At 35.6% G+C, this 25,408-nt stretch overlaps 1 protein-coding gene across 2 annotated transcripts in view; it reads right to left on the bottom strand.

Moving 5' to 3' along the window:
* LOC121424494 (protein FAM167A-like) overlaps positions 1-24,358 on the bottom strand; it is a 42,616-nt gene extending 18,258 nt beyond the window's left edge. The window contains exons 1-2 of one of the 2 annotated variants that reach the window (XM_041620204.1): positions 24,164-24,358; positions 1,804-1,898 (exon numbers count right to left, since the gene is read on the bottom strand). The gene's annotated coding sequence lies outside the window, so the exon portion shown is untranslated. Of the gene's footprint in view, positions 1-1,803; positions 1,899-13,034; positions 13,140-24,163 lie in introns of those variants that run through there. The other variant, XM_041620214.1, reaches the window with a different exon arrangement.
* Positions 24,359-25,408: the final 1,050 nt, after the last annotated feature.

Below are 25,408 nucleotides of genomic sequence, written 5' to 3'. Positions count from 1 at the left end.
TTTACAAACTGCAGTTGACATTCAGAATTCGTTTCAATTAGCACCCGATGGCCTGGACATGACACTAAAGAATTGGACGATATTGTAATTACGGTAGAACGGTGTATCGAGAACCCGGTGAAAATCTAAATTGTCGTCAACTGCAAAATGAATTAACGGTTCATGACCAGTTCATCGGTTGGTTTCATACTGGTCTGATTTTTTAAACCTATGTAGAATTGGGTATGGGTGAGAAAGGGAGAAAAATCAGTATTAATTAAATAAGAAATTGAGCCTGGAGTCATTCCACGACGTTAATTTGGTTATCGTCCAGTGGTAAAATCCACAAATTTCCTGACTAAAACAGTAATCAATAATAAGCAAATATTTTGCTAGTCGTATTCCAAATTATTCAAATAATTTCTGTAATAATTATGCGAATGAGCAAGTGAAAACATAAAATCCATAACCATCAGTTTTCCCGGCTCGTTTTATTTTTTTTTCTGGGGGGGGGGGGTTAAAATCACACAGACAGTAAATGAAAAAGAAACAAAAGACTCATAAAACTCAAGCAAGAGCAAATATAAAGAAGGCAAGGGAAACAAGAGAAAGAATAGAAAATCAAGATGGGAAGCAGGTGAGAATTGAAAGTGAATTAAAAAAAAAAACACTGGCAGGTCCGGGGGGGGGGGGTCACAGCCAGTCCGTGCCCCCTTTTGAGAGGCACAATTAAAATTTGTAATGTAAAAATGCCGTTAAAACATAAGTGTGTCTAATTTATCCTCGGGAAAATGTGTCCCCCCCCTTTCCAAAAATCCTGGATCCGCCCCTGAAAAAATATATAAATTAAACAAACTAAATAATTGTTAAAAGTGCATTTTATGAAAGCGTTTAAAACCTTTTAACTTCCAATTACTCTTTCGTCCTCGGTCACGTGTGGTGACGAGTCGCGTGATCAAACGAATAGATTTCACTCGACGTGCTTCGTCATCACTTCCATGGTCGTAATAAGTACACCACGGAGATCGGCATTTTAAACCCGTAATGGTTTACATTTATGTTGGAATTCTTTGAAAAATTAGCATATCTGACACTTGAATTCACAGTCATGACAAGAGAAGGTTCGGGTACTCGATTTATAAGCAAGGGATTCCCTACAAAGTCAGTATAAATCGGCTTTATGTAAACACCAAGTCAAGGTGTTAGGGGTAATCTGTATCCAACACCCCCCCCAAAAAAAAAGGCCTTAAAAAATCCCCATGGTTGTAAATTTTACAAAAATTAGAAATTTGGATTGCCTCAATTTAAAAGAGTATAGTGAGACGTATCTTTACTATGAGGTCATTCGAAAAGGCGTAAGGATTAGCCTACCAATACGATTACAGCACTCAACAACATGAAGGGGCATGGGTTACTAAAATGACAAAATTATAGGATTATCACATAATGGTATAATCTAAAAAGAAGCATTCTATAGGCATTTTGCAATCACGAAAGTGTAGAGTATGAATAAATCTTTAGAAATTCACTCCGATCAAGAAAATTGCCACAATTTGCCACAATTATGGAGGTATGCAGTAAAGAAAATGGAAGGCCTATAACAGTTACAGAATAACACAGTGGGGATGAAAATGAATCGCAAGTAGGACTATAAATCTGGGCCCGTCTTACAAAGTTTTTGATTTATCAAATCAGTATCAACTATGGAAATTCAACAATGTCCTGATTCTTCATAAATGACATGTACCCACCAACCATCCGAAAAAAAAGAAAACCCCAATGATTAGTCATATTATTAAGAAAATATTATTTGATTATTCTCACCTAGAATTTTCGTTCTGTCTCAACGAGTCTCAAACAGTTCCGTTCTTTTCAGTTTTGTGAATGTGACCCAACTCCTGAGACGAACTTGTTGCAATCTGTCAAAATAAAACATAAAAAGAACAAAACTTCTATCATTCTTCCTTGAATGTATCATAAATCTCCCAAGCAGTAAAAACGTAGGCCTACGTCCGTATTTACAATGAACTCTGTAAACATCATATACAAAAGGATCCTCCCCTTCTTGAAAGTAATTACAAGTAAAAAGTCAACAAACGTTTCGAACCTAATGAAAGGACAGAATAATCAAGACAGTAGCCGATTCAACCTCAGACCAGCCACAACTGCGATAACGAAATTCCAGGGTATCCAACGCCATATCTATACTAAATGTGCACAGAATACAGTTTCCCCTGTGATATAAATTATACTTACGTGTAAAATATGATATGGATATACTTTATTTTGTCGAAATTCGCAACTAAATATAAGATTGAGTTCGAGAAGTCTTCAGTCAGAAGATATTCACTACTACTTAAATGTTGTCTGATTTATACTTTTTACAAAAGTTAACACAAACTGATTTGAATGTACACACTTCGAACATCAAAATACAGGTTTCAAAAGGCAATAAATGGTTTGAATTTTACCGTGGAAACAAGTAGGTAAAATTTACCCGGAACATACATGTACGACCAACGTCGCCATCCACCATCGAATTGAATTTTGAGTTTCATTTCCATTTTCATATTTTCATTTTGATTTGATAAAAGGAGAATGAACTGAGGGATATTCATCATCCTATATGTCACACGTGCCTGCACTGTTCCTCCAAGTATCCGATTGAGATTCAATGAATAAATGATGGTAATAGAAGTGATACGTCTCCATGGTAACTAAGAACGTGTTGGTGCTGTAACGTAGGGCGACAGGCGGGGTGGAGAGGGACATGTCGGTTATCATTACCAATGATTACCGGAGTTAATGCTGAATGCTTGACGAATTATTGCTACATTATAAATGACGAAGCTTTAAAATATCACGGGAAAATCTATAATGTCTGTTTTAACTATTTTGGTAATGACAAATTGATGCTATTGAGTTAGAAAGGCGCATTGTATAGTGTGGAGAGTGAGCGAGTCAAACATAAATAGTGAAATAAAGTGGTGAGCGTGTTGAGAGGAGATGACGGAGGTATTAGTCCGGCAGCCCAGGAGGTTTATTCAACCGAAAGCCGGACAAGCAAATGACCCTAAGCTGGATGGTATGGACCCTGAAGTTTACAAAAATGCATTGCTGCCGGGTTCTATGCGTGGTCTTCCCTCCGAAATGACGTAATATATGACGTCACTAAAAATGGCCCTATTTTACAATTTTTCAGACATTGTACACATAGCATGAAGTCAAGGGAGAATATCTCAGCCAAATCATCTTGTTTTGAATGAAATTTTCAAAATACATTTTCAAGTAGTGCACAAGCGATATGCAAAATTTCGTGAACACAAAATTATTGTTTACATATGCAAATTACGTAATGAAATTTGCATATCATTAGCTTTGGAGATTTCTCGCATAAAAAATTGTCAAAAATCGATTCAGAAATTTATTTTCTTTTTTAGTGTACTTTATTTGATATATATCCTCTCAAGCATGATATCATTCTTTTCATCTATATCTCTACTTTAAGAAAATATATAACAGTAATTGAAAATGACATTATAGACTGTGATTTCAGCCCCCTTTTCAATATGGTGCGCACATAGAAATCGTGCGTTTTTGGCCTATTTTCACCATATAGCTGAGGTGTGCGAACGATATGCCTACTTTATTGATGTTTCCTGCATTTTGCATAATATTAAATCTTCCAAACAACATATTTTCCTCTTCATTTTGACTCTGGTGATAAATCAATGATTTCAGCAAAGATTGATTGCCAACTGGGCAGTCTATAGGCTACGTTTTCAGCCTCGTTTTCAACAACGAACCTATACCATGTATGACTGCATCGTTGTAGTCGAGTCGGATAAGGGGTTCCTGTGTACCACCAAAATATTTTTCACTCAACGTTTTGGTATTTGCCTAAAGTGTCTAGTTAATGAATCTTGATGTTCCCTTCCCAAAATCGTGTCCAACGGAGTTCAAAATTGATATCTTTGGCGGCCCTCCGGGACTTGTTTTAATGAAAATCAATTATTTTCATATTTTATTGCACAAAGTCTGACAATGGGAAATCTTAAATCAATACGCATTTCACTATGATGTGGATAGTAGAAATCGGTTGAAATTGTTTTCTGAATAGTCCGGTTAATATATTTTGGAAAAAAAAGAATTCATCAAAAATTTTGAACCAAAATGTTCATGTGCATTGAATTGACATCTATCTGTTTTGTCTTGCATCCGATCGCCTAACATGTGCCTAACATGCAGAAATGCATGTAACGTGCTTAGCGATCGATAGAAAGGTATGTATTACTTGTATCACGTGTATGAGGGTAAAAGGCGTTTTCTACACAGAACAATTTTTATGATAATTAAATCTCTTGAAAAAGATAGAAGTTCGAGGCAGTGCTCTGCATTTTCATTTTGCATGCAATTACTCTCGGGCACCTTAAAGCATAGTCCCACAAGAACCAGTAAAATGTTACGTACCACACCATTATCCATAGCTTGACTATTATGATATCGTGCTTTTCGGAGCCCCCAATGTGGTAAAATTTTGTTTTGAGTATTTAATTTTTCCTTTAAATCACTTAGGGACAAAAGAGTAGGCTTTTCTCTATCAGCTACATAGTTGGGGCATAGCAAAGCCTACCCCTCAGGGGGCTGCCAAAGTCACCCAATCTTTTTTTCGTATCTTGCCAATTTCTCGGCAAGTTCGTCGTTTTGGAGAACCATTGAGGCAAACAGTGTTGCTGCCTTGCGGTAAAGCCCTTGTTTTTGTTTTGTAACCACATAAAGATGATAAAATAGGATCTTCTTTATCAGTTACATATAAAGATGTGGTAGCACACTGAAACCCTCCCCTTCATGGGCTGCCGAACTCTTCCAACTTTTATGTCTATTTTCATTCTTTATTGTAAAAAAATGCAATGTTTGAGCCCCCATTGAGACAAAAGGGCATTTTTGCTATATAGTAAAGCTAGCTTTGATTTTGGAAACCACTTGGAAATAAAAGAAGAGGCATTTTTTCTATCAGCTTCATGTAAAAAAAGTGCTGGCACATCGACTGCTACCTTCTTCAGAGGCTCCAAGATTGGCAGATTTTCCCCATATTGGAAAAAAATATGGAAAAAGGGTGGGTGACTTTCGGAACCCCCGGAGGGGATAGACTTTGCTGTGCAACCACTTATTAGCAGCAGATTGAAGAAAGTCTACTCCTTTAATTCCACGTAGTTTCAAAAGAATGAAACTGGCTTCACTACATAGCAGAAACACTTTTTGCCTCAATGGGGGCTCGAAAATAGCACATTTTTTCATAAACAGGTACAGTATGGAAAGGGGTAGGTGATTTCGGCGACCCCCTAAGGGGAGTATGTTCCAATATGCCAACAGCTCTTTATATGTAGCAGATAGAGGAAAATCTACTCTTTTGTCTCCATATAGTTTAAAAGCAATAAGAGTGGTTTTACTACATAGCAGAAACACCTATTGCCTCAATGGGGGCCCGAAAATAGCATATTTTCCCCATAAATAGTTAAAATATGAAATTGGGTAGGTGATTTTGGCGACACCCAAGGGGAGTATGTTCCAATATGCCAACAGCTCTTTATATGTAGCAGATAGAGGAAAATCTACTCTTTTGTCACCATATAGTTAAAAAGCAATAAGAGTGGTTTTAATACATAGCAGAAACACCTTTTGCCTCAATGGGGGCTCGAAAATAGCACATTTTCCCATGAATTTGCAAATTACGTAAAAGGGGCGGGTAACTTCGGCAGTTCCGAGAGGGGGTAGGCTTTACTGTATCAGTACTTCTTTATATGCAGCAGATAGGAGGAAAGTCTAATCTTTCGTCTCCATATAGTTTGAAAATAACAAAGGTGGCCTTATTACATAGCAGAAACACTTTTGCCTCAATGGGGGCTCGAAAATAGCATATTTTCCCATAAATAGGTATAATGAAATAGGGTAGGTAATTTCGGCGACCCACTAAGGGGGGTATATTCCAACATGCCAACACCTCTTTATATGTAGCAGATAGAGGAAACTCTACTCTTTCGTCTCCATATAGTTTAAAAAATAAAAGCAATAAGAGTGGTCTTACTACATAGCAGAAGCACTTTGTGCCCCAAATGGGGGCTCGAAAATAGCATATTTTCCCATTAACGGGCAAAATACGTATAATTATCGGGTAACTTCAGCAGTCCTCAGAGGGGGAAGGGTTTGCTGTACCAGCACCCCTTTTGTGTGGCAGATAGAGGAAACTCTACTCTTTCGTCTCCATATAGTTTAAAAACAATAAAAGTGCCTTACTACATAGCAGCAACACTTTTTGCCTCAATGGGGGCTTGAAAAAGCATATTTTCCCACAAATAGGTAAAATATGAAAAAAAGGGTGGGTGATTTCGACGCTCCCTGAAGGGGATATACTTCAGTATGCTAGTAGCAGATAGAGGAAACTCTACCCTTTTTATCTCCATGTAGTTTAAAAAGAATGAAAGTGGCTTTATTCCATATCAGAACCGTTTTTTGCCTCAATTGGGGCTCCAAAGTGGCATATTTTCCAATAAATGGGCAATAATGGTATTTGCCCTTTAACTTAACAAATTAAGACATACTGTCATGAAGCGTTTTAGTATTATCGGTATATTATATCCTCTTTCGTGTCGAATGCTGGTATTTTCAAATAGTTGTTGATGCTAATGATTGAACAGATAGATATCAATGCACATGCAAATTTTTGACCAAAATAATGCCCATTTCGGGATAATTTTTATTTCAAAATATATTATAAGAAAACGAATTCAATCGATTTCTTCTATCCTAATCATAGTGAAATGCGTATTGATTAAAAGATTGTCCCATTGTCAGACTCTGTGCAATTAAATATGAAAGTAATTGATTTTCATTTGAAAAAAGTCCAAGAGGGCCGCCAAAGATATCAATTTTGAACCCCGTTGGACACGATTTTGGGAAGGGAACATCAAGATTCATTAACTAGACAGTAATACCAAAACGTTGAGTGAAAAATATTTTGATGGTACACAGGAACCCCTTATCCGACTCGACTACAACGATGCAGTCATACATGGTATAGGTTCGTTGTTGAAAACTAGGCTGAAAACGTAGCCTATAGACTGCCCAATGGGCAATCAATCTTTGCTGAAATCATTGATTTATCACCAGAGTCAAAATGAAGATGAAAATATGTTGTTTGGAAGATTTAATATCATGCAAAATGCAGGAAACATCAATAAAGTAGGCATATCGTTCGCACACCTCAGCTATATGGTGAAAATAGGCCAAAAAACGCACGATTTCTATGTGCGCACCATATTGAAAAGGGGGCTGAAATCACAGTCTATAATGTCATTTCCAATTACTGACATATATTTTCTTAAAGTAGAGATATAGATAAAGAGAATGATATTATGCTTGAGAGGAAATATATCAAATAAAGTACACTAAAAAAGAAAATAAATTTCTGAATCGATTTTTGACATTTTTTAATGCAAGAAATCTCCAAAACTAATGATATGCAAATTTCATTACGTAATTTGCATATGTAAACAATAATTTCTGTTCGTGAAATTTTGCATATCTCTTGTGCACTACTTGAACAATATATTTTGAAAATTTCATACAAAAAAAAGCATGATTTGGCTGAGATATTCTCCCTTGACTTCATGCTATGTGTACAATGTCTGATAAATGGTGAAATAGGGCCATTTTGTAGTGACGTCATATATTACGTCATTTCGGAGGGAAGACCACGCATAGAACCCGGCAGCAATGCATTTTTGTAAACTTCAAGGTCCATGCCATCCAGCTATGGGGTCATTTGCTTGTCCGGCTTTCGGTTGAATAAACCTCCTGGGCTGCCGGACTATATGTGGTGTAGTGTGGATATTTTTGTAAGGGTTGCAAGAGTTAAGTGGTAGAGGAGTGGTGAGATCGACTGACTTAATACATGTAGTTCATTTTCAATCCTCCAAATTAGCGAGTATAAACAAGGCTACGAAGTCAAGATCAGTAAGCTTGCACCTTATGACATATGCAAGAGCAGATACAGGAAACTGAAAGCCCTTTAAAGAATGTTTCTTGAAAAATCGGTTGTAAATGTTTTTCAATTTCTGAATTTCGTGACCACCTACATGCATGTACCAATCTTTGAGAGTGGTAACATCTTTTCCACTGCACATTAATTCATCTACAAAATACCAAGTCAAGGATCTAGGTTGAGCAAATAGACAACCCCCAGGGAACCAGATGTCACTGTCTGAGTGGGTCCGACGGCACAGGTCTAGCTTAATCGAATGTTAGGAATGGATTACATGAAAGTAAACATGAGATTATATTCCAAGGGGGCTGAGAAGCATCTTCAAATGCATCCAAGATGCGTTTCTTGATGACGATGATTCGGAGTTTAAAAGGAAAGTGCATGGTCTACGCGGATTAATCAACATTAATCCTTGATCCCTTTCCTGTCACCAACAAGTCAATAGGCTCACATGCTTAACTCATTCAGAATCTTGGTAGCCTTATAGCTCTCTATTTTGAAGCAGTATATAATCACCAAACGAAAACATCAATTTAATATCTACGACTGATATGAACATGTTAATACGAGTTGAATCTTACGAAAGTATTCATTTTGCCACACAATACACAAATAAAGAATTAAAAAAAAATCAATGTAAAAAAAGTTCCATGGATTGGAAGTACGATGAGAGTTTGTGTGGGTGGGAGATCAGTGGGGATGGGTGGTGCGTGGGGATTTGTTTATGCAAAAGGAGAGATAGTCAGCGAGCCAAATGAAATAGAGAGAAGCAAGCACACACGAGAGAGCCGCTGGCTAAACTGGGAAAGTGACAAATATGTCGGGTTATTTCAAAGAAATACCGTCGTCGAGTCATGTTGCAAAAAAATCAACAAAATAACTGGCTCTTGGGATTACGGTTAAACTTGAACTACATGTGAAAATATAAAGTAAACCCGTCTGGTTTGCTCCAAGTGCTTAACAAGGACATACAACACCAAATCGGTATATTTAAGTATCATATTTTACCCGAGGGGTAGAATCTTTGCTCGCACAAGGAACAGATCGATGATTTTAGAAGACCCGATCAAAACCTCACGCCATCTTGGACAATTCATAGAGATAAGCCATTAATATTCTCCTTTTTGTCGCTATGTAACTGATCAACGAGTTCTAAGGAATGTTTTCCTAGAGGTTTTTTCTTCATATTATCAAGATTCATTATTTTGGAGACCCAATAGAATCAAACTAATCCCTAAATAATTGTGGATTTCGAGGATTTCCTTATGAATAGAATCCCGGCGGGATGTTGCCTATACTGCTTGGAGAAGGCCTATTCAGGCAACATGATAATGTACCTATACACTCTGTGGTTGTCAAATTGCTAAATAAGAGAAGTATAACAAGGTAATGTGATTGTTTAGTTGATAAAAATAGATAGATAAAGAAAGATATGGAACGAGATTGAGAGAGGTGGGTGAGAGACTGACAGGAGGGATAGGCCGAAGCGGGAGAAATAAAGAAAGACATAAGGAGGGAGAGGTATGAGGAGAAGAACAGATTTTTATTTTCATAGAGAGATTCATTCAGAGGGATAGTGAAAAACTATTTGGAGTGAAACAAATTTGCATGACATTTTGTTATACACAGAGGGGATCATCCAATCAATAATCAAATAGACATTGTGAATAACGACGAGCATGACTTTTAACTTTATTCAGGGATTAAACCTTTGTACTTTTATATTGGAAATTAAAGATGTCTGTCAATAAAACCTTTATTTTTCCAACAACATTACCGTCGACTTTTCTTGCTTTATTTCCACATGTTTGAAGCTATTGTACTACATCATGGGTGAGCAAACCTTGTATCCGTAGAACGATGTATAGGCTGATTATGTTTGCAAAAGTTAACGATATTTTTCATGGTAGGATAGCCAGGCGTTAAAATCAATCTTATCAATGGGAAGTCATCGAACTCCCGGTGAGAAAATATTGAGAGAAAATTTTGAAGGTTTGGTGGACGGGAAAATTTATTTCATGGACAAGACTTAAGAGTCGAGAAGAAAAAAAAATCGAAAGCTGACTTGAGATTTGAGAAAATTTTCGAGTAACATACAAATACCCTTTTCTAGTGCTGTACAGGGAAATTGACCTTCGCCAAGAATTACAGGCCTAACTGCCTAAAGTCTAATACTTTTTTATCATGCTCATATACTGTTATAATCGTGTGATATTGTTTTTCTTCATGAATTAAGTTAGACCATGTAATAGGCACTTTCTTTCCTGATAAAAAAAAATCTTTGGTGGATTATTTTAAGATTTTTTTTATTAAAAGGAAGATGAGTTTAGATTATTTTTTTATCCTACTCTGTAAAGTAATATTTCCATAAATATTGTTAGAATTAAATGGTTAACTCAATGGGCTGACAAAGATATCAAGACGCTTGTTTCTCACTACCAAATCTACCCCTGTACCACACTAGAGCAACAAAAATATTGCTGATGACGAAGTGAGTCCAATATGGTCATGATCAGGGGCGGATCCAGGCTTTTTCAAGGGGGGGGGACATCCCCCCGGAAAATTTGACAAGCAAAAAGAAGGTTCTTAACCAAGTATTAATGAAAATATTTCGTCCTCGAAAAAAAATTGACAAGCAAAAAAAGGGTTTTAACCAAAAATTAAGGGCATTTCGTCCCCCCCCCAAAAAAAAAAAATCAACAAGCAAAAAAAAGTCTTTACTTTCAAAGGGTGAGGGCACACTCCTGTTTTAAACGGCATTTTTACATTTCAAAATTCAATTTTGCTTCTCAAAGGGGGGGACGGGTCAGCTGTGCCCCCCCCCCTCTGATCCGCCATTGGTCATGATAGTTTGCTTACTTGGCGTTGACTTCAATGCTTCCTTATCAAATGATTGGGCAATGAGTGCCAAGTCATTATTGACCTTTGTAATATTAAATATCACTGAATATCACAATGAAAATCCAATTTATTATCGTGATAAATTTCATACACATATTTATTTATGCATCACGTATAACAACGCTGAAGTGAACGTCCCTTAGAATTTCTCTCTAGAAATTTTGCACGTCTGCAACAAAGGAGTTATTAAAGATTTCTACTTTTCAGAAGTTCAAGTTCTGAACGATTATGCTTAATTAAATACGACCTGGGATATGTTTGTACTAACAACAACTTAGTGTGCCAAGTTGTCACATTCTCATGAAAACAGTGGGTTGAAATCCATGATGTCTTGTTATAATGCATGGCGGGAAGTGCATAATGTCAATATCAGAGTCATATTTCCAATGACAATAGCCTGCTTTTAGAAATCCTTGAAATATTATGATCCATTTTTTTCCTATTCGGAAACAAGTTTAGAAGGAAGTTCCATAATTCATAAATAAAAAAATACAGATTCATTTGCGTAGGCAAGATAAGAGTGACGGCGCTGATATCAAAGATAATTATGCAACCTCGGTCATACTGTCTTATTTTTTTAACACCTTTTTCGAAGTCACGGTGTCAGATCTTGAGTAACAATTACTTATTATGACATGATTGACCTAAGGTGATTCCTCAATTTAAAAAGGGGAATTTCCTTCCAATTTCACATTACGCGCCTTATTGACAGAATATGTCCAGAATATCCATTGTAGGTATGTCTTATAATTGTAACAAGTATGAGCGGGATGGTATTGAAGACGTGGTGACAAAGTTTCAAGTTTCATTTATTTCTCCTCAAGAGATCAAGATAAAAATACATTAAAAATAGACAATGTGAATACAATGAATATCAAATTTAAAGAAAGTGAGGAAGGCAATGGCCAAAAAGGAAGAAACCTTGTTTGAGGCCAACCCATAACCGAAATTGTACTTAAAGAAATATTCAAAACATCATATAATCACCAATTCAATGAGAAAAAAAAACAAAAACATAACAAACTAAACCTTAACCGAATGAGAATGGGGGGGGGGGGAGAACCAAAATTAAATCTAAGACTTTGACAATAAAAATGTTTTGTATTTCCTTTTAAAAACAGATACCGAAGGGCTTGATTGAATGTCAGAAGGGATTGAGTTCCAAATAACTGGTCCTTGATAAAATATACTGTTTTTGAAGATGGAAGTACTGCACTGTGAAATATGGATATTCTGGGCATTTCTTGTTGAATAAGTATGTACAAATGTATAATTCTTAAGGGAATTGGGCAAGAGATCCTTTCTATAGAAAACATGAAAAGTGCAATATTCATTCTATTAAAATCCATTATATTCAAAATTTTCAAAGATGTAAACAATGGTCCAGAATGGGAGAGATAAGAAGAGTGAGTTATAATTCTCATGGCTTTTTTCTGCAAACGAAATATTCTGTTAATATGTGATTGGAAGGCATTACCCCATGCCATATTGCAATAATTCAAGTATGGTAAAATCAAGGTATTATACAATAAAACAAGAATATTTTTCGGCAATGTCTGGTGACGAAGACTGTCAACTATAATCGTGTTTTGGTTAGAGATCATAACTCTGGTAAAACTGTAGATAAAGGTAAAGTAAGAATAATAAAGCGAGGGGATAAATGATATCGTAAACGTGAAGGTGTGTTTGTCCCTTCCCTTCAATGTTTGATTTTGTGACAAAAATGTTGTATCTTATGCTCTGCCATGGACAATTCGTGAAGCATAAAAAATATATATCGAGGACTATTTCCTAACATTTTTTTTCTGTGGCTAAAAATTCATGCCTAAAAATTAGCTTATATCATTTTCCAATAGCACAAGGCGCCGGAAATTTACTCAGTAGCGCGCCAGATAAACAATCGGACTGTGACGGTGAGGAATTTCAAATATTATACCGCCCTTACGTTACTTTACTTCCGTTATACTTGTAAATTTTATTCATCGAAATAAAACCTCTCATGAATTTGCCACGATACAAAAACTAATATGTAGGTCTATCATGTTGGATATTGTAGCTAACTTGGCATGAGAATGGAATCACAAAACAAAACAACAATGTTATCTCTACTTACATACATAGTGCGTGAAGCTGGTTTCGTTTGTATGCGTCATAAACGTAACATACCTGTAATGGCCTATATATGGGGCGATACACAAGTTACATAACAGTGACCGACTATGTGAGACCTTAAGATTCCCCATACTGTACTTACATGAAGGGATTTAAACAATAATGACTGGTGTGTGTCACATCTTACAATGTAATACAAAGGACTTCATCGATCCAATAAAACATCACAATAAAACCAAAGTGTAATTATGCGTAACGGCGATAATCTACTTCGTAGAAAGTAGCAATGTAAAGGCATGGAGCTCCAAGTTATAGCCCCATGGTAATTGAGTGACGCGTGTTATAAACAACTGCAAAAAATACAGAAGTGGGTACATAGGACTAGGGGACTAGCCTAACCAGCAGTGGATATTTTTTTCATAAAGTACTTTAAAACCCACACATTCCAATTTTGTATGCGAATGAATCTTTTTGTAAACGTATATATATTTAGGTAATTACCTTTAATTCTGCAAAATCTTAATTAGTGTTTGCAGAAATTGCGATAAAGTACAGACTTTGGAATGCAAAAGGTACGACAACGTAGTGGATATAGACTGAATGTTAACAAGATAGAAGATACATTCAGGGGAAAAATAAAGCTTATTAACTTACTATGGGATTAAAAGGAAGTAATTCAACTATTCATGATCAAAATAAAATGAGTAACCCGTAAAAGTCTTTAGCTGCACACCCCCATATTATACCAACGTTATTGTGTAAATACGAGCGAAAAATGAACCTTTCAATAACGCACCAGGAACCGAGCAAAAAAATCCATGAATGATAATAAAGTTTATAATTTCACAATTAAAACTTTTCCAAGTGTTGCCCAGATACATTATAAACTTATATAGCATGACGAACGTCTTTCATACTGTATATTTGAACATTTGCTATATAGATAGCGCCAGAAAATGTGTCCTCAATAATACGTTTGCCCACAAGCAGACAGGTACAACATACATGTAATTTCGATATTATCAGGTTGGTTTTACAACTGTGGGCCAATGACCCTACTAAAATTGGAATATTCAATTAAATGTCTCAGCCTATAGGCCTACATTTAGAAAATAAAATGTACTTAGACTATTTCAGGAAGGCATACTCTTCGGTGGCCTTTTAATTCACAGTAACGAGATTTAAACTCCCTATGGATCCATCACCATTCAATCCCAATTCATAATCCAACCCTTTATAAGTATTAGTGACTCCAAATATGCTGATTAACTCCTAAAGACCCTATTTGGACACTCGGAAATTTCCATAACACGAAATAAACCAAGATAAAAATCCTTTAGTCTCCATTAAGAATGTCTGTCGGTACATTAAGAAAGCAAGGCAAGCATCAAAGGTTATCTCTTTCTCCTCTCTCTCAATATATATATATATATATATATATATATATATATATATATATATATATATATATATATATATATATACAAATATGAATAATATAAGATATATATATTTATATATATATATATATATACAAATATGAATAATATAAGATATATATATTTATATATAATTATTAATATCTGTATAATGAATATAACCAATAAGTCGTATTTTTCAGTTGAATGCATCTCATTGCAGGGTTCTTGTCTGAAGGATTAATCCGCCACAACACCACGTTCATTCTAACAAGGGGAAATCAATCAAATAACTAAAATTAGCATGTATAGCCCTTAAAACTTCACAAAATTCGGGTATTGAATAACAAATTTAAAGCGTTTTCAAGTATTTCCATTTTGCAGTTTATGTGCACATCCTGCCTGGTAAAATGCCACTATGGGAGCCGCAGATGCCATACACCCACGGTAGTTGGTATTTTATGATATGAAATATCAAATACTTCATTTTTTTTATACAGATTTTTAACAGTAGAGAGGAAATCCATGTAGAGTCATTACAAATCATAAAGACAAATTAACATTTTCATGAAAAATCAGACAAAGGTTTACACTACTGGGGAAAGAAACGAAATATTCGATAATTTATTTAATCAATAAAAAAGAATAGTGAATATGTGACGCCATCGGTTTCTTCTTTTGCACATCGCACAAGAAGTGCATATCAAAATTTTGAGCCCCAAAACACAATTCAAAATATGCCAGAAACTGCTTATTTTACATCCGATTTTGATGAAATCTACAGTGATAAACTTATTTCATTTTCTGTTAGATTGAAACAACATTTTTCACGCTTTACTCTTCCATGTCTTCTCGTATTAATACCCTTCCTGGTAAAAAAATATGATACATTTCATTTTGGAAATTGTCGTGAAGTCACAAAAACCTGACAAAAATCTATGGTACGTACATGTACTTCAGTATTATCATACCAATTCATTTCACTATTCATTGATTTTGACTAAACCATTTTGGGCGGTGTATCAAAGGCTTTGGAAAAGATGACAATAAACAGATTTAAAAATGCTTGCAATAAGCACAAGTCTAACAAATTTCCCTCCTTTATAGCAGCACAACCTAACAACCAATTTTCGGCTTAACTTTTGGCAATATCGATTTGAGACCCTTCAGTTTTTTCTTAATTCCTGGTCTAAACTGAGACGCCATTTTTTGTTTCGTTATAAAAAGTATACTTGCACTGTAAGGGAAAAATCAATCTTGGTTAGAATGGAATGTACAACTCGACATCCTTCTAAGTTCAGTCAGTTTGATCGACTGGGTATATATTTACATTTCTGAATCCTTACTCAGTGCATTGGTAAATGAAAGCGTTTTCGTAAATTATCGGTGTCATTTTCGAGATGTGTTAATGAAACTATCGATTTGCAGTTTCACCTTTTATCGAGTTGATATTTACAGAAAATACACTGAACATTTTACAACGTTCATCCATTCAAATTGACCGAATAAAGTGGTCAGATGTATACTAGTATTCTTTTGATTTTGTTTACTATTTGCTTATCATTATTACTATTGAGATAAATCCTATTCCAGCTAGAAAATTGCAAAAATAACAGGACATAAACAGCTTTTCCATCTAGTATATATATTTAGCGTTTTCTAACTAAGTATATTCTGTTTAAAGACACCATGATATAATTTTAATGATTTAATAACCATGTGCAAGAGTTTATTTTTCAAGTAAACTATGGCCTCTCTGGTCGATGGAATAATTCCCTTTGCTGATATGTCACAGCGGAAGTGATTTAAACCAAATATTAGTAAGATGGACCAGGGATTAAAAGTATGAGTTAACTTTATCATGATTAATACGGTCACTGTGTAAATAAAACACTCACTAGGCTGGAGGGTGGATTATTGAATTGTTATTTATTTGTTTATTTATTTATTTTTACTTTACTTTACTTTATTCTATTCAATGTTACTTTGTTATTTTTGTTCATTTATCAATTTATTGATTTATTTTATTTTTACTTTATTCATATACATTTCTTTTTGGTGGGGGAGGTCCAAAACTCTTTGAAAATGCATTTAGACATCAACTTACCTAATTGAAATTTGTTAATCTATTAACCTTCCCCCAAACACTTTTGTTAACATTTTTACATATATATATATATTTTTTTTTTATTCGGATGAGGGTGAGGAATGTGGGTGGAGGTTCGGGTGAAAGTTGGATTAAAATAAATGGCAAAGGGAAAGGACAATCTCTCATGTACTCAACACCGGAAGTAAATTTGATATAAATAGTGAATGAAATCAATCATTATTTACCTTCCATTTCGTAAATTTCAAATAACCAAAACCATATGTATCTCAAAAACATTTCTTTCTTAAACAAAGCCTCTAGAGAATGATAGTTTGCACTCAAAGTGGTTGACCTTTAAACAACCTACTTCGTCCCTCAACTTTATCCCACATCCTAGGTCAATACCGACCATTAGATGTCGGGCAAGGTCTTAAAGAGCAGATGTGGAGTTTACAAAGTTCAAGACCGTGATTTAAAAAGCGTCCAGGGCGCGTTCACATCGGCTTACTTTCAAGCGTGTTGATGACCAACATATTGTACAGCGACGTTCAAACTTAATGAGAGGTCAAGAACTCTTATCTGCAGCAAATAGCAATGTGAAAGAAGGGATGTCTGGTTGGGATTGCATATTCCCACACGTCAATATGCCCTTTGGCGCAATAAGGGAATTGCAAAAATATTGGTGTCAGAAATTATTTGTGAAGAAACACCTTGCAATATTTGCGGACATGGTGGTCATTTTAGGAATGGTGGAAGGCAAGATATCAAGTCCCTTCAAACCATCAAGCCACTTAATAATATTATTGGAAAATTTTATTCTTAAGGGTGTTATTTGGACGTCCCTGACCCCAGTCATCTATTCTTTTTTATTCACAAATATTGTAATAAAGTTTTACAAAATCCTCCTTGGACCCTATCTCATATTCGCAGTTTTTCATCGACATTTTAAATAATCTCCATCGCGTTGAATAAACATAAAATCAGAAAGAGCCACCCATCCACTATCATGACTATAGGTTTCAACTGGGGAACTGAAACCAACCCGAATTAGTTTTATTGGCTCCTATAAAGGCTTGATCCAGGCTGAAAGTATGTATAGCTTAATAAATAGAATAGAATAGAATTCACTGAGCAAAATGCCGAAAATTTCATCAAAATCGGATAACAAATAGCAAAGTTATTGAATTTTAAAGTTTAGCAATATTTTGTGAAAACAGTCGTCATGAATATTCATTAGGTTGGCTGATTATGTCACATCTCCACTTGTTCTTTTGTATTTTATTATATAAAAATAGGATTATTCATTTTTTTTCCTCCAAGAACCACAAAAATTGGATTGACAACTGATTTAGTGCGTTAGATATTGCTGCAACTTATTTCATTATAAGGGAGACATATTATTCACACACGTATGAAATAATGAAAAATTATGATTTTATGAAATAACATAAGAAAACAGGAGGTGGAGATGTGACATCATTAGCCAACCTAATGAATATTCATGACGATTGTTTTCACAAAATATTACTAAATTTTAAACTTCAATAACTTTATTATTTGTTATCCGATTTTGATGAAATTTTTGGCATTTTGTTCAGTGAATTCTACTCCATGTATTAAGAAATAAATATTTTCAGCCCGCACCATTCCTTTAAAGTTTCTGCGAACAAATAAATTCGACCACATACAAGTTGATTGCATCTTTATCTCGCAATTCCACGTTATTAGGAAGCGAATATATATAATATCAATATTCCCGATGACACCATTGCGGGACAGTCAAAGGTCATATCTTAAAATTGTCGTAAATATGAACGTAAATATATAGAGGGTTTTCATGATGCCCCATTACAACTGATACCGACATAAAAAAAATCGGATATTACTCGTCTATATTACTCTCAATATTGCATTCGTTTCAGAAGATGGGGAGGGGGGGGGTGATGAAATATCAGTTTAAATGAGAAGAAAGGATGAGTATGATAAAGGGAGAGACTTAAAAACCAGTTTTATCAAAATCTGCATGAAATGACAAAGTTGAGAATGAACGTTTGGAAATATTGTCTTTTTTGGCTGTTATTAGCGATGTTGCTTTACGATTGATTGGGTTTTTTTGTCTGGCATTGATTATATTTTGAACGAAAAAAAAAATGTTTTCTACATAAGGATCTCTCAAGATACAGCTTGACCCTTGAACTTAATAGAACATGGAATGTATTTGATAAATTATGCTGAGTTCACAAATACACATACACCATCTCTCAAAATAACGACTAGAAACACGTCGCGATTGTTTCGGTGCATGTGGAAAGGGCATACAGCGGAGGCAAAAATTGGCAGAGTGAAAATGGCGGAGGGGGGGGGGGTGGGAATGGCGGAGGTAAAAATGACAGCTCTGGGTAAAAATGGCAGAGGCAAAAATGGCGGGAGTGTAAAAATGGCAAAGGCAAAACGCACATCTTTCAACCCATGCAATAACCGTCTCCGAGAACGAATAACTTCAAATAACGATGGTAATACTTCATAACATTGCGGGCTTGACAGCGATTCTATCACTGTCTTTATAGTTGGCGATGTTTCCTTTAATGCCAATATTAATCAAAATATTGATTAAAATATGGTCGTAAAAATTGAATTACTTATAGGGTTAACCCTAAATAGACTGGGCTATTTCAACGCCTAAGAAGACTGGGGGGGGGGCTGATTCAGCCCCCCCCTATGATCTCGGCCGTCGATCGCGCGATCGTGACGAAAATTGACACACGCGTTACCCATGGCATTATCTACAAAACTATAACATCAAATTCTGCAAAAAATCTCATGTCTCATTAATCATGCTAATTTATGCGTAAAATCATAAGTTTGCTCTAATTAATAAAATAATGCCCCTGAAATGCTAATTTTGGTTTCACACACTCTAGATAGGCATCTGATCAAATTGATTTAAAAAAAAATTCAAAATCACTTTTATTTTCTTATGTATTCTATTGTTTTCTAAATTTCTTATGTATTTCTTTGTTTTTCGACTTTTTGTTTTTTATTGTTTTTTCAATGGAAATTGTCGGGGACTTTATTTTGACCATAAAAAAGATAAAATTAATTGATTTTAAGCAGTAAAAGGAAAAATAATGATACATTTATGAATTTTGGTTAAGAACACTATTTGCATTGGATTTGTACACAAATTCACGTTTTTTAGTAATTTGGGGTCTGCATGCACTTACGAAATGTTGCGTAATTTTGGAACCGCGTACCCGGGGGTCACAATTTTGGTCTCAAAAGTTGCGCGAGACTTGAAAGTAAAAAGTCAGCGAGCGACGCGGTCAAAAAATTTTGCGCGGCGGATTTATCACGAAAAATGTCGAGGGGGGGGCTGAATCAGCCCCCCCCCAGTCTTTTTAGGGTTAAAACGGCGAGTAGGCCTATTCATGTTGATGGATGACTTTAGAATTTGTTATGCAAACATTATAATTTGAATCACTTCTGAAATGTAACCAACACCCACGTAAAAATCAACCACGAAGGATCATCCAGAATTAACAGTGAAATAAATAGTTAAGGTCATCATAAATTTGGTAATCTTAACCATAATGGCGTGTATTAACCTTCAAGAAATACACCCCCTGTGGATTGTGTCCTTTCGTTCACAAAAAGTGTTTGTCCACCAATGTCATGCTCAGTTTAGTAAAATAAATCACACCCAGACAAGAGAAAGGTAACAACTTCTACTTTTTTCATGGGCCACTAATTTCCCCATTTCAAAGCTATTTTATTCTCAGTTTAGCAAGTTTATTACCTTGGACCGGCTCGGAAACTGGGCCATTATCGCTATCAAGAAGCGCCATAATGATCCGTGATGGTGACAAGTGGTTCTTAAAGTAGAAATATATTGAAAATCGTAAAACTGGAGAATCATATATCACAATAAAGGAGAAAATAAGGAGAACACGATGGTGTACATCATTTATCATGGAGACTGATGAAACTCAGTTAATTGATAGTTTAAAGTTCTCTCTCTGAATGCTTCAAACACGCAGAATTACGTCCGCGAAATTGGGGATATTTTTATGACGTCACTGTCTGTACGAGAGGCGTGATTGGCTCTCCCACGTGAAGCTCCACTTGCATGCAAAACCTGTTGCAAGGGTACATTTTCTCCACATTGTCACTGAATACTTCGATCCCGAAATGATCGAAAGAAAAACCAGAATTTTATCTAGATTTGGATTTTCAAATTAATGATTTTGAGATGAAGAGAATGATGATGAAGTGAAACAACACAGTGACGTAGTTGGAGGTAAATAGGGGGAATTACGCCGATGATGATGATGATGAAAATTCAACTTGCAACACAATCACAAGTAAAGTCATGTACATACCGATTCGCTACCCATTCATGCTGCTGGAAGTGCTAGCTACACCGCGCGGGCCAAATTGAATTCATGCTGAACATGAATAACCACATCCAGACAGTCTATCATAAGAAGGAAAATGATATAACTGTACTTACAAACAAGTGAATAATCCGAACCTGAAGGCAAATCAACTCAACGAATAGTACCAGACGATATGGCATATGCACTGACGATAAACTTCATGTGGCTGGATAGATTGTCACTCGTTCTGTTAGATGTAACTTTTATCTCATTAATTTGACAAAATTACGAAACTCGGGAATTATTATTCTATATAAAAATATATTAACATCTCTTATCATTTTTTGAATTACGATAAAACCTGTTTTGAAGGAAAACCTTGAGGTAAATTAAAATTAGATGTAAAAGATCATCCCATCATGCGTAGCATTATGTAATCGTAAACAAACCATCACAACAACACATGCCGTATTGTTTGCTCGCCTTGGCTGAGACTGAGATCTATGCACGTGTTGCACAGCTCTCAATCAGCAAGGAAGGAATACGTGCATGTTTGCGATGGTTTGCTTGCAATGACATACAAGCTACGCATGTTGGGGGGGGGGGGATTTAAAAGTAATTTTAGTTTATCTCAACGTTTTCCTTCAAAAGAGGTTTTATCGTAATACAAAAAATAATAAGAGATGTTACTATATTTTTATATATATAAATAATTCCCCGAGTTTCGTAATTTTGTCAAATTAATGAGTAACAAATTACATCTAACAGAACGAGTGACAATCTATCCCAGCCACATGAAGTTTATCGTCGGTGCATATCGTCTGCTGCTATTCGTTGAGTTGATTTGCTTTCAGGTTAATTCGGATTATTCACTTGTTTGTAAGTACAGTTATATCATTATTTTCCTTCTTATGATAGACTCTCTCTGGATGTGGTTATTCATTTTCATGGATTAAATTGGGCCCGCGCGGTGTACGTATAGCTACCACTTGTAGCAGCAGCTGCATGAGTTGGTAGCGAATCGGCATGTACATGACTTTACTTGTGATCGTCAGGCAAGTTGAATTTTCATCATAATCATCGGCATTGTTCCCCCATTATTTACCTCCAACTACCTCACTGTGTTGTTCACTTCATCATCATTCTCTTCATCTTTAAAATCATCAATTTGAAAATCCAAATCTAGATAAAATTCTGGGTTTTCTTTCATTTCGTGATAGAAGTATTCAGTGACAGTGTGGAGAAAACGTACCCACGCAACAGGTTTTGCATGCAAGTGGAGCTTCACGTGGGAGAGCCAATCACGCCTCTCGTACAGACAGTGACGTCATCAAATTCCAGTCAATTCAGAGACCGATGCGAGGCATATTTCGGAGGGGCATTTTAGCGTTTTTTAATCGGCGATTTTCACCTTTTTGTATTATTTTCGGTATTTTTGAATAACCCACTGATGATCCCCACATCATTACCTTTCCATTGATATATAATAAGACCACATTCATAATCAATATATTTCTCCTTTAACGTCACTTGGAGCGGAAAATTATGATTCCAGTCAACTTGGATGAAATGGGGCCATTTAGTAATGACACGACAGATCAATGACTGTCTCGAAAAAAAAACAGAAACAAATCAATAAGAACAGCATGGATCAATGTGAAATGTTCAAAAGGCGGGGGAATTAGTGAGGATTAATGTGTTCACAAAATACGGTTTTATCAAAGACTTATTACAAATGCAAACACGAGTGCGGTACACTGGCAATTCTTTGTTAAAGTATAATGATCCTTTAGCTATCTATACTCAAGAAATCTCACCACATTCGACTCGATCTTGCTTTATCATAGTAAACGAATTGCTGAATTTATAATACAATACTGGTATTGGGCTGCATTATATATTTTTTAAGCGCGTATTCTGCTCTCCAGCGAGTCTCTGCAACGAATCAGAATGTTTAGTGTCTGTTGGGTATCTATTTCTATCTCGTCCAATCATCGCTTCGTCTAGGACCGTTACGTCTCATAACCAGTTGGTCTAATATCAATTTTATTTTCATTCATTCCGCCCAATTAACACTTAGTCCAATTAGACCAAATGGTAGGCCATGTGGACTAAATGACTATTGGACCATCTGGTTATTAGACGAAATGATGAGTGGACGAAATGGCAATTAGACCACGTGGATAGTGGACGAAGTGATGGTAGAACAAATGATAGTAGACGAGTTGGTTATTGAACTAATTATAGACAAGGGCCTACCCTTTTCACTACCCTGCATATTTCAATCACTGGTTATCTGTTGCTGAAATGGAAGGATTTAATTTTCTCTCTCCTCTGCATTATCATGATTATTGTTCGATAAATCCATTTTAATTGTAGCTCATGTTGAGGAGAGACTGACGATGTTCTTTCCTTGTGCATGGGGATAAGGGGTATAGGGGCCGCCTCCGCCAAACCTTCCAGTTGTTGAATTGAAATCATCAAATAAACCCCCAAATGGCTCACACGCGGTAATATGACAACTCCTTGGAAATGAAAAAGGCCCTGAACAAATAAATGTGAATTTCATGAGCGAAGGGTGACATTACTGCAAATAGAATGATAAATTGCGCTGACATGCTCTGCAATCTATCAACCACAGACATTAATCACCATTCTCAATTAGTTAGATTTGTGTTTAACCACAAATAAATGAATAAAGTGGGCAGCTTAATATAGACACAAATAGATCAATTGCACGATGCATGAAATGACATACGATGTCATTTTATATAACAAATAATTTCACCTCGTAAATTTAGATTAACATTTCTTCCATTTGGTCAACAGATAACCGTTATTGAGGGATGAGGCATGGGGCTCCATAAAAATAATTTAGGGCCTATTCGTAATTGTTCGCATTGTATTTGATCTAATATCTTTGGATATCTGTAGATTGCGACATTTAAGAAAAGACTGGTTAGATATATATTTCGCCTCTTCTTGGTAGAAACCTCCGTTTTGTTTGGGTTGCCCATAGCACCCCTCCCCCAATAATAAATGAGTATATCGCTCACGCTACTGTTTTGGATAAAACATTACAAACATAATTTGGTTTTAAAACCGCTAATAGAAAACGTACCTGTAGTGCTAGTTCTTGTAATCGTGTATACACACAAAAATCTTTTGACAGAAAACAACAGTTCTGCGTGAATATTACTAGTATTGTAATTCCGCTGGATAAAATAATGTAGTAATTTGTACGCACCTTTAGTACTTACGCAAACAGTCGTGATCACATGAATGAGTACTTTATGATGTGAGGTGTATTTTATAATCCCGTTGTTTGGCAAGGCGCTTTGCGTATACAAGGTATACATGAATGATAGGGATGTAAACTGGTACCAACTAAACACAAAACCATCCTTCACACTGGAGAGCTCTTCGGAAATAAAAGGTTTCAGTCTTTGATTGTTCTTTATATCTTAAAACACGAATCACTGATCTGACCCTTTCTGTATACACCCTGTTGAAAGCCCACTTTAGATCGACACCAGACAAAAGAGTCGAGTTTTCTGTTTTCCCTCCAACCCCTTCAGCTCACACGATTTTTCGGGTAGTATTCATTTCTTTTGTTGGATTGTAATTCGAGAGTTCACCTGCAGAAAGAATGTCCCTTTATCTTCGGGCTAACGACTTTCATCAATTTATATCTCTCTTTTTACCCAAGAGTAGTGAGATATCTTGTCAAAGTTAGTGCGCGGTCATATATCAAAAATTCATTTCCAACACAACAACGTACAACTTTGCTGCTATTCCTATTTTTGTATGTCATAAAAAAGATTGCCTCTTGATATTACGCGAAAACTTCACAAACTACCATTTTGTAATTCTTTTGTAGAAACAAAAGTGATATTCCAGCAACCTGTCAATATTGTTGCTGAATTTCACATACAGCATGTCCAAAATTAATATTTGAATGGGAATCTAAAAATGTGACCATCACTTTATACCCAACCATTCAGAATGGTTAAGAATCTGGAGATTTCGGCAACACCCCTTCGCCCGAAACAAAAGTTGTAATCTACTGCTAATATTGAAATTAAAATTAGCGCTTGTTTAATTTCCAACATAAATTTCAACATTTTCCAAGAGTTTACATAACAAATGATAAGAGCAAACTATCAAACATTATCAATATATGTGGAAAGGATGGGATCCACTATAGATATCCTAGAGACTCAAAGAAAATACATAATTGGGCTCAATTTTCAGTCTATTAGCTATAGTATAAGCGCGCGCTCCACTTTTCAGTGCCTCGAGAGAATAGTATACAATGATAATACATAACTAGGTCACCGTTACAATGGACAGTAGCTCTTTGTGAATGCTTTATAATTTAACCTTTGAGGTATACAAAAAAGTTGTGTGGAGTCATTTCAATTTAATGAAAGTTGTTGATCGTCTGACGATAAATTGACGGAAAATACGAGGATATCGTTATTTTCATCGT

Source organism: Lytechinus variegatus, chromosome 1 (genome assembly GCF_018143015.1).
Source record: "Lytechinus variegatus isolate NC3 chromosome 1, Lvar_3.0, whole genome shotgun sequence".
Classification (NCBI taxonomy): domain Eukaryota; kingdom Metazoa; phylum Echinodermata; class Echinoidea; order Temnopleuroida; family Toxopneustidae; genus Lytechinus; species Lytechinus variegatus.
The sequence above is the reverse complement of the archived record's forward strand: the minus strand, read 5'-3'. Positions and strand labels throughout refer to the sequence as shown.